This window comes from Bactrocera latifrons, unplaced genomic scaffold, assembly GCF_001853355.1.
Source record: "Bactrocera latifrons isolate USDA-ARS-PBARC rearing strain unplaced genomic scaffold, ASM185335v1 scaffold_165, whole genome shotgun sequence".
Taxonomy (NCBI): domain Eukaryota; kingdom Metazoa; phylum Arthropoda; class Insecta; order Diptera; family Tephritidae; genus Bactrocera; species Bactrocera latifrons.
In genome coordinates, this window is record NW_017535130.1 from 348,901 (window position 1) to 368,959 (window position 20,059).

Sequence of the window (20,059 nt, forward strand, 5' to 3'; positions counted from 1 at the left end):
AAAAAAAAAAAAAAAAAAAAAAAACAATATATATGTATATACATATATATAGGACCCGCTGGTTCGCACACCTTTCGACTCGTGGAAAAAACAAAACAACAAAGCAGCACTATTGTTAATTAGAATAATGTCGGTATGTTGCAATATATGTTGTCTGCCTCTTTTTGTTGTATTTTTTTATTGTCACTGCAAATTAGCCGTGACGAATGTGAAGAGTGTGTGACTTCCGAATACGGCTGCGCTTGACAAGCGATTAAAAACAGTCGAAACAATATTTACGGATATTGATATGGAACCAACAGGCTGCGCATCCTCACCGTTGTCAAGTTGCTCAAGCGTAACCGCTACAGATTAATAAACGCTTCGATTGAAAAAATATTGAAAAAACATTTGCCAGCATCCTTGACATAAATTTTGTTTGCGTGTGTGCATTTGAAGTGTCCTACCTATAAACATATGCGTTGTCCTTTTTATCCTTTCGCTCTACTTTGTGTTTATGTACACATTGTGCCGCTGCCGATAATGCGGGGTATTAATGTGTGTCGATTTTTCATATTCTCAAGTGTCCTTTTACTCCCGTGCTTGCTCGTTCGCCTGTTATTGAGCACATTTTCGATTTATGTAGCGACATTTCGCCTGCTGTATCAAATTAATGATATTTTTTTGTCACATATTTGGCAGATTAACAACGAAAATCACTTACATATGTAATAATAATATTTGTCGGTGTGTTAGGAAAATGTGTGAGAAAATGCGCACGATTTGTTGCCAAATTACTGGCAATCACTTTGTAGAAGAGCGTCTCGAAGTAGAACAGGGTAAGTGGAATTATTCTCATGTGAGTTAGAGCTCGAAATAAAAGTTCTCGGAGTATTTTGAAGAGTTTAACTGAAGCAAACGAATGAAACGAGACTGCTGCGTGGTTGGACGATGTAGCTGTTTTGGTAAAAGGAAATTCCTAAGCACCGTTTACGATCTCACCCAAAGGTATCTATCTTAATGTGGTAACCAAATGGACAAATGGAAATGCATTAACCATAAATCCAACTAAAACTGAGAAAGTTTTATTCACTACCAGATTCAAAATCCCTGATGTAATTCTGTCCTCGTTCGGATGCTCTATTTTGAGACCAGTGGGTCTTTCCTATAAAGAAAGCAAAACATCGAGGACAGAGTGAGGAAGGCATCAAAAAAGCTGTGTATATTAGGAGCCATAGAGAGTAACACACAAATGAAATTTGAAATTCTCCACTACTTCGTTTGCATTATTTAATCTAGACCACTGCAACGCGAAACTGGAGCAGAATCGAGCAAAGCTTTTGGAAAAAAGGTGCAGTGAGCCTGCTCACGGATGATTCGAAGTTAAGAAGCAGGCTAAGAGGTGTACTCCTCAGAAGCTCTCCACCAGCTGCAGTCAGGCTTCCAAATCACTGTACCGTCTTTCACGTGGAGGTGACTGCCTGCAAAGAAGCGGTAGATATACTGCTGCGAAGTGCCGCCTGCTTCAGCTCATAATCAGTGAAATAGTGCATGACCTCATTGGCAACAGCTTCAAGCGGAAGCGCGGGAAACTTCTTAACCAAGGAGCTTGCATATCCCGTTTGGCAACTAGTTGATTTTTTGAAGTTTTCTTGTGTTCCAAACTTAGATTTTTATGGCGCTCAGCACCAACGACTAGAGCCTATTGTTGCGAGATTTTTCTGGCCCAGAGTGAACCGTAAGAGGTCATGCGATCTACTGGCTCTTAGCGTGAATTTCGCCACAGTTATAGATATTCTGAATAGACTTCAATAGGCTTACACGCGGTGGGACTAATTATTTTGTTGGACGAGCTCTGGGAAAGCAAAACGGAGGAACGTCAGATGGAATCATCTTTTCACTTTTTCCTTTACTGCCCGGTTTTTGCCAGACTGCGATTAAAATACCTCCGTAGACACACCTTTGGATGCCCAGCGATGTGGCTGGTACTGATAAATTAATAAATTTGTGATAAGCTTGATAAGCTGGAAATGCTTCGTCGATCAATGAGATGTTGCATTTTAAGGAGTTTTTGGTTAACAGCTGCGAAAAATTTCGGAAGGAGAATACAGAAAAAAATCCTGACTGTGCTCCCTTAATGGAGGAAAATATAAAAACCCATACAAAAAATGATGAACAAAAGAACCTTTGCCTGTCGGTACTAAATTTTCCACGAACAAATTTTAGTTTTTTGGAATTCTACCGATATCAGTTACAATGGCGTTAATGCAATAGGGTGCATTTAACTGTAATAATCCTATTTGAGCCCGCCACTAATGAAAAAATTGAATCACAGTGAATAGAATATTGATCGATGAAGTGTGTTAACAAAAAAAAATTAAAAAGTTATAATAAAAAAACTTCAGAAATCAATATTAAGCAGCATTAGACTAGATCTTGAAACCGCAATGATTCATGGAGAGTAGGTAGGATGACTTGAATCAAGCTAAGCAGTATCAGTCCCAAGCTAAGATTTGACAATGTTAATTGTAGATTTTTATGAGATGCACAGGGCCATTCAGCTCGCCAAAAAGTTCGTAACATCCAGACGGGAACGTCGGGCACCCTATAAAGTACGAGTATATACATATGTATATGGTATAAATAATCAGCGCGACGATCTGAGTCAGTTTAGCCATCTCCGTCTGTACGTCTGTATTCGTCCCTCAGTTTTTGAGATATCGATCTGAAATTTTGCAAAATTTTTTAGCTCTTCAAGAAGATTATCAGTTGGCGGAATCAGCGATATCGGATCAGCATAGCATATAGCTCCCATAAAAACTGATCGATCAAAGTCAAGCCCTTATATGAATTTTTTTTTATTACACATGAAATTCCCCCGAGATTTAGCACACATTATTCTTCAAGGCAATGCTGCAATATCCGAACATTTTATTGGTCTCGAATAACTATAGCAAATAGCTATCATACAAAGTGATCAATCGAAAGCAAGTTTGTGTAAGGAAAACTTTTTCGTTTGACGAGTTATCTTCAAAAAATTTGGAAGGATTATTCTTTAAGGCAATAGCGCCTTCTGCGAAGAAATTGTCAAGATCGGCTCACTTTATCATATAGCTTTCATACGAACCGTTCTAAATCAAGATCTTGATCTTTTCATACTCATTTATGGTATAAAAAATGCATCTGTATAGGGTATTATAGCTTCGACGCAACCAAAAGAACATCATATTCTAGTTTTGTTTGAAATCGGTTTCATTTTCATTTCAAGAATACGTTCAACAGTGTTTAAAGGTTAAAAGTGCCAGGACTTACCTTAGTGTTAGATGCTTTCAAGTGCCCAATAACTGTAAGAAAAAAAAATAATGTTTGAAACTCGATTGCTTCAGAATATATACTTAACCATTAAAGTAATTAACTATAATAATAATATTTAATTACAAATGCATTTCTATAATTTACATATAATATATTTATTTGTGTATAATTTTGCGACTGCGTGTGCATAGTAGCTAGCCAAACAAGTCTTAATCAATAATAATGAACCTTGGGCAGAATTCTCACCCAGCTTAAGTGCCACACGAGGCATACAGTTAATCAATATTGTCACACATTTTACTTAATGGTCATTAAGATCAAAAACAAAATCCCAAAAACAAGCAGAAAGACAAAGCAAAAGACAGGACAAGCACTTGCATGCGAAGGCGAAGGCTCAAAGGCCGATCGCATGGGAAACAACTATGTCGGCGAGTAGATAAATGTCATTGCAATCATACAACACTTAGTTATAGTAATATGTAGTGGTAGCAGTGACCAGCTAATGACACAAGCATTAATATGCAACATGCCACAGAATACTAGCCGACATTAAGGCCGTGTAAGTAGATCGATATAATGAGTTCCTTCAAATGTACAAATGTATGTATTTATTTGCCATATGTATGTATATATGTATGTATGTATATACGTTACAACAACAATGGTATTAGACAACATATATGTATATGTGCAACATTGACATAAAGCAGTGACATGCCGCACAAAACCGAAACACATAGTCGGATAATCATGAGTGTTGCAATGAATGCGAAGCAAGAGCATGTATACACACATACATATGTGCATGTGTGAGAACTTACATAACTGCTTACAAGACCCGTTAAAAGCATACTTGCTGCTCCACTGCCGCGCAGGATAATTTCGCCTTGCCCAACTGTCTCCGAAATGTTTTGTTGCAAGTTAAGGCTTATGTACGTGTCTCGGATTTCTGAGGCCGAATTGTGGACTTATGGGCTTGTTCAGCTTTGCTGTTGTTGTTGGCATGATACATCGGTTAATCTGTTATAGATTGCATGCCGCTTCAGCTGTTGTTCTTGGTGTATGTGGCATGCAAATACTATCACTGCTAAATGGTCATCTCGCTGGTGTTGCATGTACGCCACCTACGCTAGAGGCTGCACTCTTGCGCAACGGAACTATTTGCGTTTTGTATTTCATGCTTAAGTGGGCTTAGTGCGACTTTGTACATCATCAATCATTGCGGCGGAGCGCTTGGCGAGCGAGTTGAGCGTTCGGACATTGAAGAGGTTCATAAAAAGCAGTGATAAATTGTGGAATAATCTAGGTTAGTTATTAGGGTTTACAGAGTAGGCTAATGAACTTGTGGCATATCATTTTAAAAAGTCCAAACTCTAACTCTTCGAACGAGCATCTAACTGGGTTTGGTGGTTGCAATCTTCGACCTCATTGACAATCTTTGCTTTTTACACAATATACTGATTTTCGTTAGAAGTAAAATCTTTCGATTAAGATTCTCATGGAGTCACTTGAGTGAGCCAGTTCATTTAAGAACAAGCTTTCCTGTTATCGATATATATTGATACATAGGTGGTTATAGGCCCGTTAGTTGTTATTGTTTCTGCATGGTACAAGCAAATGTGGAGATGTGTTTCTAACCCAGTTTAATGTATATCCAACGGTTTTGTTTCAAATCACTGTAGAGACAAACGAGAGGTAAGTAGAGACCCAAGTATACCCAAACTCACAATATCGATCCAAGAAACATTTTATAGTTTCTAAGGTAGCCGTCAAAACCGAGACGTTGTTCTATCTCATTCTGATTTTCGAAATATTCAAGTATTTCGAATGGTGGAAAGAAGTATGGAGGGTGTTTCTGACTCATCTAAATGTATATTTTTCGATTTGTTGCTAATATTTTTAATATACTGAGTAGCCAAGCAGCCGTTTTTGAGTCATTTAGGTAGTGATCTTGCCTTAAAGCACATATCTGTTATATCAAAAATACCTGTGAATGCTGTCTCACTATCAAAGTTGCCACTGAAACATTTTATCCTTCTTTATATACTCTCCAAAACATTTATGTGTTCTCCTCATAAAAATATCTTTTCGCTTTCACGTCACAACTGATATATACCATCATCACCACGGACAAAGCATGCTCCCTATTCTACCCTACATCCCTCTTCATATCCCGCCTTATTGAAATTGGTGCCCCTGCTGTCCGCAAGTGACACAACTCGGTCATGTTATCCGACGTAATTTACTTGTCGGGCATTGTTCAACAGCAGGCCACCCCTCCAAATCAACCCTGCACAACATGCTTAATTAAAAAACAGCTGGATATCAACAACAAACAGCATAAAATGGTAAAAAAAAAAATAATCATGTAAAAGAAAGGAAACTAAATTTATTGCGCATCGAAATGTGCCAAATCCGCGCAACGTATATCCAGGAAAAAGTGAAATTGTGATGAAAAAACTATAACGAAATCATGCGCTCATAAAACCCATATACACACATATAAACAACGCCATATAACTTAAAAAAGTGGAAGGCTCCGCAAACTATAACACGGCTCAGCCCATTTCCGGCCTAAGAGAGCGGCGAGCGCAAGCGTGTCGAGCTAATCACACGAGCCGCTGCCTTACTGCCGCTTGCACCCCTCCTTGGCTTTGTGGAATATTCGCATTTTGAGTGTATGTGTGTGTGTTGTTATTGCATGTGTATCATCACTTTATTCGAGTGCCACATTGTCGGGGTGCCGTTATTATTATTTTATATTTTTACTTTTATGCACTCCTTTTGTCACTCTGCGCTGCCTCACCACACTTTTTACTTATACCATATTCTATGTTTGTGTGTATGCATGAAAACGCGTATTCTCCTTTAATCACAACTATTGAGACAGCGCTCGGCTTTGCTTGTAATCCCGGTTGTAAATTTCCTAGTGATCCTGCGCTGATCCTGTGCACACCACTATTAAATCATGTGTTTGTTATTTATGTTGTCACAAGAGATTTGCGTGTTCGTTCAACACAAACTCTTTGTGCTCGTTTAATTTTGATGCGCGCATTGGAAGATGGATTAAAAAATTCACGGAAAAAATAATAATAAAATCGAAGCCAAAAACTATTTCAAATGATGTTTTGAATTGTTTTTGTTAGACATATCCAAATGAAGCTAAACAAAGTGGGAAGTATGTAAACAGGTCGTGCGAAACTATAAAGCTGACTTTATGAAAACTTATGGAGTTTGTCTGGGTATCACTTATTTCCCAGTTTTCATTTCTTGATTTTCATAGTTCATATGCATGGTTAAGACCAGACTTTTGTCCTCTTCTTCACTCTCTCTATCCATTTTCACAATAATCTTCTTACCTTGCCCCACTTCTTTTTTTCTTAACCTCCTGGAGTTTTCGAGTTTGAGTTTATGATAACACAGCCAAGTCTAATAGATTTTTCTTCAAAGTATTCAAAGTGCTAAGATAATGTATGTACATAATTTACCGGCTTAGCAGAGCATACATATAAATTAATGTAAAGAGGACAATCCTAGCAGAGATCTCACTATGACAGCTAAGATCGCCAAGTGTTCAGTAAGAATCCTAACGAACCCAGACGAACTGCTCTAAGTATTTCCTTCTCAAGTAATTCCGTAGATATCCTGCGTTCTATCTAGAACAAAAGGAAAAAAAGGTCGCAGTCGAAGAAGAGCGGATCGTCGATCAGCGCCTGCTAAGCGTGCATGAAGTACACTGCTCCAGTGCTAGAACGCAACATGTCAATGGAACTCTAACTCTATTCCATTCTGATGGAGGTGGACAGCGATGGATCTCTCCGAAAATCAGGTCTAAGTAATCGGAATGAACACTGATTTTTTATGTGGCCAAGCACTGTCAACTTGGCAGAACTCAATGAATTATCCTCATCCACATATTCCTTGCGATAAAGCGAGTGGGCTCTGCGACGCTGTGATCCAAGTATTCAGGAAGACATTTGAATAAAGAAAGAATTTCGGCGTGTCCTTTTGCGGACCGCTTCATAGACTCAGCTTCCCTGAGCCTTAGAACATACATCGTAGCAATACAACTGACGACAAGATCCAAGGGTTCTATTTTTCAAATAACATTGCTGTCTTTGGTGAGCGTCCCCACCATTCCCCTATGAAATTCATCCTCAATGAAAAGATAAAAACAGCTTCGGATGAAAGACCCCATTTAAATGGCGACCATGGTAAACGCATTAAAGATTACGATTTAAGGGCATTCACCTGAAATATTCGGTTCTTAATTGGAAAAGGTACCGCTGTCCAGTTGGTTGATGACATCGTAAAATTAACTGAATTAACCGCTGTCCAAGAAGTGTAATGGACGAGACGAGTAGGTGCTTTTGGTACTAACTACAGTGGCCAGACAAAGGAGCGCAAATTCGATACGAGATTCGTGGTGGCGGGGAGACTCCGTCGCCGAGTCCTGGCATTCATCCCGGTGAATGCGCGTCTAACCACATTCGGTTAATTAAGTTTGTTTGCATTTATTCGTATGACTCCCCATAGGAAGAGTTGCTGGATCTGTCATTACGGCGTTGGAATGTCATAGGCTTGAGAGCTCGTAGCCATTTTACGCATCTTCAATGAAGTAAAGGGATCCGGGATCGATCATCTTCATTGAAGAATACGTTGAAATTTTGGTGGTAATTTTATGTGTGATTTGATCAAAACATCGGAAGTCAGCAAGCTTGATTTTTCTATACTCTAAACCACATTTTACAGCAATCTAACTTTTAGAGCAAAATACTAGTAGTTTTGTGACCTCCATAGCCCACCCACTCAGTGTTTTTTAATCAAATTGCATATGCAAATCAGCTAGTTTTGGAACCACCACTTCGGCTGCTTAATTATAACGCAACTAGCCAATCAATCTTGCCGCAAAGTGTAATTTGATTAAGCGACTTAATTCGAAGCCAATATGTCGCAATTTTTAAGGGCACCCAAAATGTTTAAAGTGCCGTATGTAAACATTTGAGAAAATAGTGGAAACAAGTGTGGTGATGGCGCAAAGCAATAACCGCAACTGTTTTTTGAATTTAAATACACTTTGCCGTTTTTTCACCGTTTGCAACGCGTCATTTGTGGCGCGAACACTTTGACAGTTGGGTTGAAGGGTAAAAAGCACTAAAAGAGTTTATGAGTAAATGAAAAGAATAATAAATAACTGAAATATTAAATTGTATATTGTGTTAGTATTTAAAATGGCATAACAAAACCGGCGGCGAGGAGAGCGGAGTTGTCAAGTGAGCGCAGCAAGCGGAGTGGAGACCAATGCGTATGCTTAGCGCTGACTGCACAACTGCCACATTGTTGTTGTTATTTTTTATCATGTGAATGTTGCAGTGCGACTGTCATACGCGTAGGCCGCAATTAATATGGTTGCACATTGCGGACATTATGCAAATATTTGCTTAGCCGCTGATGAGAATGTTGACGCTGGGCGCTGATGCTGATGATGAGCACGGCAAGGGCTTTAAAGCTGCGGGTGGAAAGATGTGGTAGTTGCTGGATATGGTGTAAGTATGCCAATGAGGGCGAATATTACAAAAATGTTGGTAATGGTGATGACGTTGACACTGTTGCAAGATGGTGAGCGGGGGATTGCGAAGTAGCGCAGTGGCGTAGTTGTCAAAAGGAGATGTATGGCGGAGTTTTTTTTTTTTTTTGCTTTGATGGGTAAGTGAGAGCGCCGCTGCCTTTTCCCTTCTTTGCAATGAAGAAGACAAACAAGAGGACATTAGTTTCGGTTTATAAAAAATTGCTAGGTTAAGTTGTGCTGATCGTAAATTTGACCTAACTTTTACACAGTTAGTTTATCAGATAGTTCCGTCTACATCGACAAAAAGTTCTGAGTTCTAAGAGACTAATGCCTTCGGCGGATATTCCCACAGGAACGACAGAAAAGAATGAATGAAAGAGGGGCGAAATGGGCATGAATTAGGACTCATACCATTCGACCAGCTATTCGAGGAGGTTCGTGTCGGAAATCTAGCAATTGCAGAACTCGCACTCCTATAGAAAATTCTAAAGACTCTTCCACAGTCTCCTGGAGGGACAGGAAAGAAGGAAACAGAGGCCGTAGCAGGCATGAATGTAGACTCGTCCCCTTCGAATGGTTATCCGAGAAGGCTCGTGTCGAGAATCTTACAAGTGCGGAATTCGCACTTCTGAAGAAAAGTCTGAACGTCGAAGATCCACCAGATTAATCCGCAGTGCGTGAAGGCAGCAGCATCCACCAATCCTTTATTTCGCTTCAGAAAAAATGGAACCGATGCAATCGTATTCGCAGAGTCGTGGCTGAGCTGAAGAGTCATAAGCTGCAGATGGTCAACAGTACTGGAAGAATCAAAGCTAGTCTGCTGAACCGAAACCTACTAAATGCGTTCCAAGTACTTTGTGACTGGTAGGTTCAAGGACGAAACCTGAGAACTCTGGGTAGTCTTGGCCTACATGCCGCACAGTCATAAGGTGGAGCCACCTCCAGCGATACTAGACTAGAGGCGGATGTCCGTCGAAATAAAGCCAGCTTTGTTACTATTGATGCGGACGCGAGCTCAGGAAGCTCAGTAGCTTTTTGTGGTGAATACTCATATATTTATATTAAGAATATATCTATATTAAGAATTTTGACTTTGGCATTAAAGGAAATTGGATCCTAAATCTCTGAATTTAGTGTTCTTTTTGTCGATTAATTCTATGAACATAGGAAAATTAGTTTTAAGCTGAACAGAGTAGGACATCGAGCTGAAAACCTGTATGCAGATCTGTCCTTGAAAGCTTTTACTTTCCAAAGTGTCATTGCTGGACGGAGTCCTTCTGCATACAGCCTGTTCTGTGGGTATCCTTCTTCATATTGAAAGGGCCTTAAAGAACGCTCGACCGATGGCGCATATTGGAGCTCCTAATAAGTTTGAGATCTCATTTCTTTTTTTATGTTTTTGGTTCCATATATGTACTTTTGTATGTCAAACGTCTAAGCTTTAATTCTTGAGCTTYCAGAAAACAAAATATATATACATATATACCTACATTGTGCCCAAAAGTAATTAGACCGTTATGTTAGGAGAGATAATGATCTGACGAGCTTTACTGGCATTTTTAAAATCAAAAAGCAGATCCCCAGCAATCTTCACCAACCTGCCACTGCCTTCAACAGCGCTTCGTCGAGCTCGCCAACGCAAATACGCCACGCAACTGCATCGCCACATTTGTTATTGTTGCTGCGGCTCAAACCCAACACTGAGCACAACACAAAAGGGTTCATGCAACACGCATTTATTTGCATGTTGACTCTACGCACCAAGGGTGACGGCGACGACGGTGGCGGTGGTGCACATGCCATATAAAAATGTTGACATGCGACAAACGCACACAGTCACCGTAACAAGTGTGCGGCTGTGTATGTGTGCTTAAGTTTGTGCATATTTTTAATTTGCCATTTGCATAGAAGATTTAACCTGATGTTTGGCTGAATTTCAAAATTGAAATTTCACTTTTTTGCAGCGCCAGCAAAGCGAAGTCAACATATGTGAGCGGGCGTAACAAGCCCGTGCGGCATGCAACCAACGCCCTCAAACCCAGAACCAACTAATGGAATAAAAGCAAAAGAGAAACAACAAAGCGGGCGTAGAAGTCGGCGAGGTCTGGATTGGGTAGGCAATTTTTCATTTTCACTGATTACACAACGCAAGCGACCGCCTGCTAACCCCCTTGCGCGCGCACTGAATGTTATTCAAAAAGTAATTATTTCGAGATGAATATGAACAAAGCGTCAAAGTGCCACTCGACAATTGCAAGCGTGCAAATAGGCAACCAAGCTGTGCGGTCCAGCGGCGCTTGAGAGCCAGCCAGCCAGCCGCCTGAGCATTCAGGCAATCAACGTGGAAGCCAAGCGGCTAACGAGGCAGCGCGCGCAGAGGGATGTTGCATAAAGGGTGCGCATGCAATTCACCCTAGCACAGCTGTTACTGCCGCCGTTGCTTGCAGTTTTTATTACCTGCAAGGAAAAAAAAATATTATAGATCGCCGCGTCCCATTCCGCTCCTGTCGTCGCTTGGGCTGGCACGCTATTTGTGCAACTCTTGGGTTGTTGCATCAGTTGGCATATTTAATCGCGCTGTTTACATGTGCCATAATTACGTATTGTTGTTGTCAAATATAAATCAATGCCACTCTCATATTTTCGGACCGGTGGATGTTTGATCCACCTTATGGCGCATTGTTGTATTTTTTCAAGTTTAATTGCGAGTAAAAACAGGCAATTCAATTGTCTTTCATCTAGCCACTATATACATACGCACACATAGACAAATTTCAATGCATATGTGTATTTGCCAAACGTCATGTGATATGGGAATTGTCGAACTTTGGTAAGGGTGCCAATTCACATATGATTTTATTTACTCGGCTTGAAGAGCGAAGAGCAGCGGCAATAAATGATGTAGAAAATTGCAAGGACACTTGTGTCATTGTTAGATGCATTCAAGTGTCATTGGAAAATTATTTATTAAAAATGAGAGAATGCACCGTTTTAATGGTAGGTACTTGAGACTGCATTTAAGTCAAATTTTAAAGTTTCTGATGACTAATCCCTTCTGAAGACCGAAACTCCTTCTCAATTATGTCCAACCTATATGTAGTAGGGACAGTTTGGAGCGGAAGACATTTCATAAGAACCTTCACCTCAACGCGAGTGTGAACTTCCATTATATTCAGGAATGTCCGAGCTTTGTCACATCTAATGAAAGTTGAAAAAATATCGACAGCTTTAGGTCATAGACCCATCAAGCGTGGAAACTCGTCTGAAACTATGCCTCATTTTGCTTTCATTTTATATTGCTCTAAATTTATTTAAAATGCATCAGTTTTGTCAGATTTTGCCAGATGTTCTCATCTTAACTATTTGCGATTCAGCTCCGATATTCCTGTTCTCTATCAGCAGTTTCATCATCGCGACGTCCCAAGATCTAACAGAGAGTTACCACAACAGCCGGTTCTTTGTTACTGTAATGGACACTGTTCTTATCCAGCCAAGGTCTGTTATTTCTTTTATGACAGTCGAAGCTATGTATGTTATTGGAATGAACTCAGATTTTTATCGGTTCATCTCTTTTTGATCAACTAGACAACTATGTACCTAAAAATTTATTCCATTTTCTGCATCTTCATCAACAATAACCGAATTAATATCGATATGAACTAAGATACTTGTCAATCTGTCTTATTCTCTTTGTTCGCTTTCGTTTCGAAAAAAAAACTACTTCTACTTGGCTTTGAACTTAAGCCGTTGGTAGTTTTTGGAACGTGCAGATTGTAGTTCTTGTGCCTCCTGTTTTCTTTAAAGTTTCTATATATACACATAGTCCCTGAACTAGTCAGGTACTATCATTTTCAGTAACGCGAGTTTCGAGAACCACAGAAGGGCGTTAATACCAGTCTTAAAACAATAATTTTCTATCCGAACTTTCGATTTATGGTTAAGTTAAGAAATTTATGACATTTCTTTATTGAGTATTTACTACAGTAACAATGGATAATTTTAATGCACCAATAAATATATTACCACACGGATGAACTCAAAATTCTAGTTTCTTACTAAGTTAAGAGTCTCAGTTCATACGTTTTGTTAAAATCTTTTGATGTAGAATGTAATGTTTGTTTGTATTTAAACCTTGAAAGTGATAAAAACATGTCTCTCTGTCCGTATATCCGTCCTTCCGTTCGACACCGTATGTTTCGCATAAGCCCATTCTTCTACTCGTCTGTCAGTCCGTTCGTTCATCCTTCAGTCAATCCATCCTTCTGTTTGTTCGTCATTGCGTCCGAACATCCATCCGTCCATCACCGATTATTTCAGATAAGTTCTTAGTTCCACTTGTTTATCTGTCTCCTCGTCCATCCTTAACTCAATCCAACCTTCCGTTCGTTGGTTCTTACATCCGTTTATCCGCCCGTCTATCACCGCATAAGTCCGTCCATCCAATCATTTGTTTGCTCGTCCGTCCTTCCATACGTCTATCCATCCATCCATCCATCCATCCATCACCGACTGTTTCGGATAAATCCATCCTTCCTGTCTGTTCGTCCGTCCTTCAATCAATCCAACCTTCCGTTCGTTGGTTATCATATCCGTTTAACCGTCCTATTGACACTGTACATTTTTGATAAGTCCGTCTATCCATCCATGAATGAATTTTTTGTGTAACTCAGTCCTTCCATTAGTATTTCTGTTCGTTCGTTCGTTCTTCAGTCAATCCATCCTTCCGTTGGTTCATTCTTGTGATCGCCTCTCCGCCCATTTATCACCGTACGTTTCGGACAAGTCCACCCATCAATCAGTCCATCTTTCCATCCGCCCGTTCGTCTATTCGTGCTAGCAATAACTTACATATAAATTGAGTTGTCCTAATAGTATCTGGTATTCGAGCCATTGCCAAGCCCCCGAGATACAGCTAATTGAACCCATGAATTGACAGACGAAGGTCATCGAGACTTCTAAACTTGATCAACTTACAGCTTTTAGAGAGCATTATATCCCTACCGCATCACAATCTGAGACTTTCTCTGATGGTTTAACCATTCTAACTCAAACTAACCTCAAAAGGCAATGTATTTAACGAAATTGCATTGCTTTGGAAACTAAAATTCTCACTTGTACTGCTTATGACTATTCACACTACAAGGCTGAAGAGGGAAAAAATGCTGAGTGGCCTACTACTGCTGCTGCTCGCCCTCAATTTGTGAAGACATAAACACATCGACAGCGGACGTCAGCAGGCCGACAACAAATCGGTGAACAACAACAAATGCAAAACACATAACCCTAACAGCAACAACAACAATGTCCTTCATGCAATCAACAGTCGGCAACAGTCATCCATGGTATGCATGTTGCAAGCACGAATGAGCGAGTGAGCGACATTTATTGGCCGTATTACTTAAATGCTGAGCACTCGAAAATGCCGTTAGCCACCGCACCGCACACCTCAGCTCTGTAGCCTGTGTTGACTGCTGCTGTCTTGAGGTGTTTACTGCCGTTTTCGCTACTTACTATAGGGCCGATCCTCATGGCAGACAACCGGTCCGCTGGCTGTTGCAAACGCCGCCGTTGACAGCCCGAGATGTTGACGATGATTGTCGGTTGTATTGACTAAATGGCTACTAGGCAGGCGGCTGCTGCATGGCCGATACTCGTATGCATATAGCGGCTGCCACTTGCCGCAACTCGCCCGTCAAGTCGGCCGACGTTCGCCTGTGGCGGCGGATGATGCCAATATAAGACGTTGCCGACAGCTGTGATGATGTTGTCATTTATTTTGGAGAGCCTGCATTACAGTAATGGCATTCTTAGCTGCCGTTGTTGTTGTTGCAGATTGATATTGCACTCTGATTGCTGGTTGCTACCGTTGTTGCAAGCCGGCAGCAGGCAGCAAGCAACTCTTCCGCTCTTGACTTTGACTTGACAGCCAGCACATCATCGTCCTCATCAGTTGTATTATCTGCAGCTTCAATTGCTTCAACTTTATCTGCAAATGTGTATTGTTGTTGTTGCCCTTTTTGTTGTTGTTGTCATTCGTCAGCGTCTGCTTCACGTCTGCAGCAATGTTGCACACAAACAACAACTACCACTCGGCTGCAAATCTTGCTTTCATCTGTGCATTTGCATCTTCACTCCAGCTGCAGATGGAGTCTTCGTTGCATCGGCCACCCCCCTCCGGACATCACCCCGGGTTTGTCTACCTTGAGTGCCTCTTAAAAATTCTCTCTTCCATAATAATTTTTACCACTTGGCATTTCATGTCTTCTCCATTCAAATTGTTTCGTATAGATTTTGTTGTTGCTGTTGTTGTAGTTCCACTTGTACTTTGTTAAGATGATTTTTTGTTTGCTTTGAGTGCATTTTCCGTCTGTTTACATTTCAGTTTCATTTGCGAAATGCAAACGTTACGTTGCAATTGTTGTTGTTGTACTGTTTATTGTTGTTGTTGTTGTCATGCTTGTTGTTGTGGTTTGCTGTTGCATAAACAGCGCCAATGCGTCGGTGGCACTGGCAATGACTGGCGTTGGCGTTGCTGAGCCCACCAAGCATGGCCACACACATACACACTCACACACACTCACACACACATTCACACGTCCATGGTACACTCGTGCTGCTAAGTAATAGCACTTTAAACTTATAGCGCTTTTGCTTTGTTTTATTAAGTTGAAGTGTAAAATGGCTTGCAAATAAATAAACATAATCAAAAGGTTGTAAAAATTGTTGAGTTTTCAAAGCAAATTGTTTTTGTTATTTATACTACTTGCTGCTACAATGGCTCCTTCAGGTTTGTCAGCTACTGAAGAATGCAAATAATAATAAAAATATATACAAATTTTAGAACTGGCCACAATATTTTTTTGTTCCTTTTTTAGATTATAATTTTTTATAATTTAAAAATTAATTATTTATTAAAAAATTGTTTAAATATTTGTTATTTGTTGCTCAAAAAAGTTTCTATATCGAAAGAAATTTAGCTTAAACTCAATTTCTTTGTTATGTACATGCCCCGTTTATTTTACAGATAGCCCCCATGGACATTGCCGACAGGAGTATTCTTGCGAAGTGTGCAGTAAGGCTCAGGGAAGCTATGTATATGAAGCGATCCGTAAAAGAACACTCCGAGATTCTCCTCCTTCAACTGTGTATCTGAAAACTTGGATCACAGCGTCCCACAGGCCACACGAACGATTTTTTCTCTGCTCACATACCAATTAGAGATTTCAGGACTGGTAGAGAAGAGTCACAGTAAGTTCTTCTACGGATGAATGGAAGCTAGGAGGGAAAGTTGGCTAGAGAGTTTTCAATAAGAAGCTCTCCGTCAGTCTTAGCTTTAGGGTAATGAAAATAGTATTAAGCTACTTCACCAGACTCGTTTGAGTGCTTGGTCATAATGGAATCGCTGAAAACTGCAAAGCCGATGAGCTAGAAGTAACCCGCTCACATCGAAATGGGCACGAGTTAGATCTTCTTTGGTGTCTTGCGTTCTAGCATTGAACCAATAGACCTGGCGTGCGCTTACCAGATCGACGACAACATCCTGTGTGATTGCTAGATCGTTCGGTCTAAAGTAGAACATAGGATATCTACTGAACTACTTGCTCTTAGCAAAGTTATTCTTGCTAAATCTTAAGGATTCCTGCTGGTCACTTTTCTGTCTGTAAAACTAAAAAAACTTTGTCCTACGCTAGTTGCCAAAATTATACGTCGGAGGTTTAGAGGATGCTGAAACATCGCGGCAATCGGATCTGCGGAGAACCAAAAGACATTGCCGAAACTGATATTGGCTGTCCCAGCAAATTTGTGGCAGACTCAAAACACCGTGTCCAGTTGTAAGAAACTTTTGATCTATTATATAGGAGTTGTAGGTACCTCAATGAAATTATATAAATTATTATTTAGTAATGCTCATAGTAAAATTATTTAGAAATTTGTTAATAGAACTTTACCACGTCTTATTATTATATGTTTGCTTTTAAGCAGAAAAATTATTAATGCTTACACAAGTTTAATCCCATTAGTTTGGAAAATATGATGTTCAAGGTATCATTTACTTTTAAATCGTTTTGTAGCACTTATTGTTGTTTTCGAAACGGCAGTTGCACTGTCTACTCTAAAACTCTAATGCTATCAGAGTATTCATATGATATAGATAAGACTTACATCAACAGCCCTGGACCTTAACAACAGAGTTGTCAGCGCAGTCTTTACCCTTCAAGAAAAAGAAGCAAAAAAAGTTGTTCTTTTGATGAAGTAGAGAAGACAATATGTCTGGATGCCGCACTCAAAAATTAATCGGTTCTTGGGAATTATGTATGTCATTCTTGGCAGCTATACATTTGAAAAAGTAAAGAAGTTTATCTCGAAGCCAGCATAAATTTTATCAATAATCAAAGCCTGGAGATAAAGCGAAGAATTACTTTTGCTGTAGGCAATTGAGTACGAGAACCTTCTCTCGGTGAACAAAACTTATTCTCTAAAACTCTTATTATTAACGTCCTGTTATAGGGGCAGACACATGGACGATGACGAGCCGTGATGAGAAAACACTTGGATTATTAAAAAGATCTGTCCCCGCAAGACCTTTGGAACCGCCCGTGGAAGCGATGGATATGGAAGAAGAGGGAACCACGAGTTCTATAAGTTCTACGGCGGTATGGATTTAATTAAACGTATAAAAGTCCAACAAATACGCTGATTAGGCCATATCATTCGCATGGAAGATGATGCTCCAGCAAAAATGTTTTCAATTGGAGACACATTGATGGACAATGGAAGCAAAGGTGTCCACACATCTAATGTAAATTGTATTGGGTGTTGACTATTTCCATGTGTAGAGCGACCTGTCTTCACTTGGAATACACAACAGACATAACCTCACAAATAATAGTAGTCAATGGCGATGTTTTGTGTTCTCGGCCCAGACCGACCCATTCCCAAGAATACGAAGATATTTGTTCTTGAACTATGTATATACATAACGGAAGTCCGAAAAAGTGTTTTAAGTAGTTTTGTCAAATACCTATAGTTTTAAAAGCTAAGAGAAAAAAAGTAGGTGCGATGTGTGTGCGACTTCGATAACCAAAAGTGAATGCGTCAAATAGTATGCAACATTATCTATATAATATTTCRCAGCTTAACTTCATTTGCGTCGAAGCAGTATCGTAAACGAAATAGTAGTTTCTGATTAATAACAATATTTTTAGTAAACCATACGTATTATATACTTTATGTAGGGACAAAAATTATTAAACAAAAAACTTAGGGTTCGCTAGTCGCATCACATTCCGGTTATCGACCTCTTAACTATACCGAAATGGTCATTAAACTCCAGTTATCATTATCATACACTTTACTGTTACAAAATCATAATTCTAATCCTACACGCTAAACACAGAAACTTCACCATAAACATTAATTTAATAGAAGTCGCAATCAAACATTAAAAATAAATCTGGTGTCTCTAAATTTGGCAACTGACACCAAAACCGCCAACGTAATACGAGCCAAAGAAACGAACAATTTTTGAAAATATTAAAAGTTTGAATTAAGTTTTTATTTGGCAGCGACAATGGCAGACATGTCCTGCCGCAAACCGGCGAATGCAGGATATGCGGCAGTCGGCAGGCGAGACCTACAACAAGCGCCAATTTGAAGGCAAGCAGGTTTAAGGGAGATTAGAAGAAACACATGTACTATATGTGGATTCGCAGTTTAACCTGCTGGAAAGTCATTTATAGTTGTTGTAAAATAAATTTCAGGTTTGGTATATGGCAGCCTTTGATCAATACTGTAAATCATTAAGCGAAGTTTCAAGCCTAAAACAATTTAGAATTTATTCAATATGTGCAGAGAATTATATAAGGATCCAAATCAAAAATGCTCAAGGTATGTAGATTGATAGTGACAACATCGTAGGCAGTTCAAGGGGTTCACTTTTTATGTATTCGTGCGATTTTTGTCCAATGTTTCCTTTTCACGCATGGTTTGAGTCTCGGATAAAGCATAATCTATTTTTAGTTAATATTGTAGATTTTTGAAACTGTTTGCAAGACAACAACTAAATAACACTTTTCTAAACCCAAATTTTGTTTACACCTAACATTGGTCTATTCTTTGATTTCGACAAAAATGTTGTGTTTTTAGAGCAAAAAAGACATCTAAGTCAACTAATCGCGCAAATGAATTTCCTTTAGGGTTTATAGGTTCAAATATGTATATCAAATCCGATATTTTATGCCACATGTGTTGGTGGCAACAGCAGTTATGACAGGCCAGACAAAGAAATGCTCGCTGTTGCAAGCATAAGAAAGCCAAAACTGCAGCAAACACACAAAAAGAATCGAATTCTAAGAGGCAAACAAAAATGTATTAATATGACTAAATAAATGCATATGCAGATGTATGTGTGTGTGTTGTGTGTGCAATACTACTCAGATTTATCTACAGCACAAAGAAATATGACGTCCATTAAAGAAATTAGTTTGGCCAGCACAACCTAAAGCCGAAGCGCTGGCTCAAAAAATGAAGAAACAACAAAAAACGAATTTTCATCTGCAAAAAAAGAAGAACTAAGAAAATTCTATTCACATAACGGTATAAATATATATTTATGCATAGAAATATTACATTTTGAAGGCGTCGTAAATAAATAAAGGAGTTTGCAGCGCCTAGGGTGTTGACTTATTTGGCTGTGTGTGGGCTCATTGCCGGCCAAAGCAACAACGAAGCGATGTAAAATCATATTTTTCTGTATAATGCATAAAATATGAGCAAATACATACTTACATATGTGTATAAATATTTATGTAAGTAAAAAACTGTGAAAATTCTCTTAAGCCAATAGGGTTTCGAAACAGAATTTAATAAATTAAAATAAACTGATTATAAATGCATGATATTAGGGTGTGCAAAAAAATACAATTTATTTCCCCCGAGAAGAAAATAAAGCCCCAGAATTGAAAAAACTGTATGCTATACAACATCGAGTTTTTGAGCAAAAATTAACCCAAATACGGAGAAAAAATATGCCTGCAAAAAAAATTACTCTGAATTAAAAAACTTATTAAGATATAATTTTTGGAAAATGTCGAACTTATGGATAAAAAATATATCCCTGAGAGGGAAAACATTCTTCTCAATTGAAGAATTCCCCTGAGATAACATTTTTAGAAAATGGTGTGCTCTACAATATGG

General features: G+C 39.2%; 1 protein-coding gene across 1 annotated transcript in view; it reads right to left on the reverse strand.

The window, feature by feature from the left end:
• LOC108966595 (titin) overlaps window positions 1–20,059 on the reverse strand; it is a 358,580-nt gene that overhangs the window by 207,297 nt on the left and 131,224 nt on the right. Inside the window, exon 3 of the mRNA XM_018929587.1 lies at window positions 3,292–3,323. The gene's annotated coding sequence lies outside the window, so the exon portion shown is untranslated. The remainder of the gene's footprint in view (window positions 1–3,291; window positions 3,324–20,059) is intronic.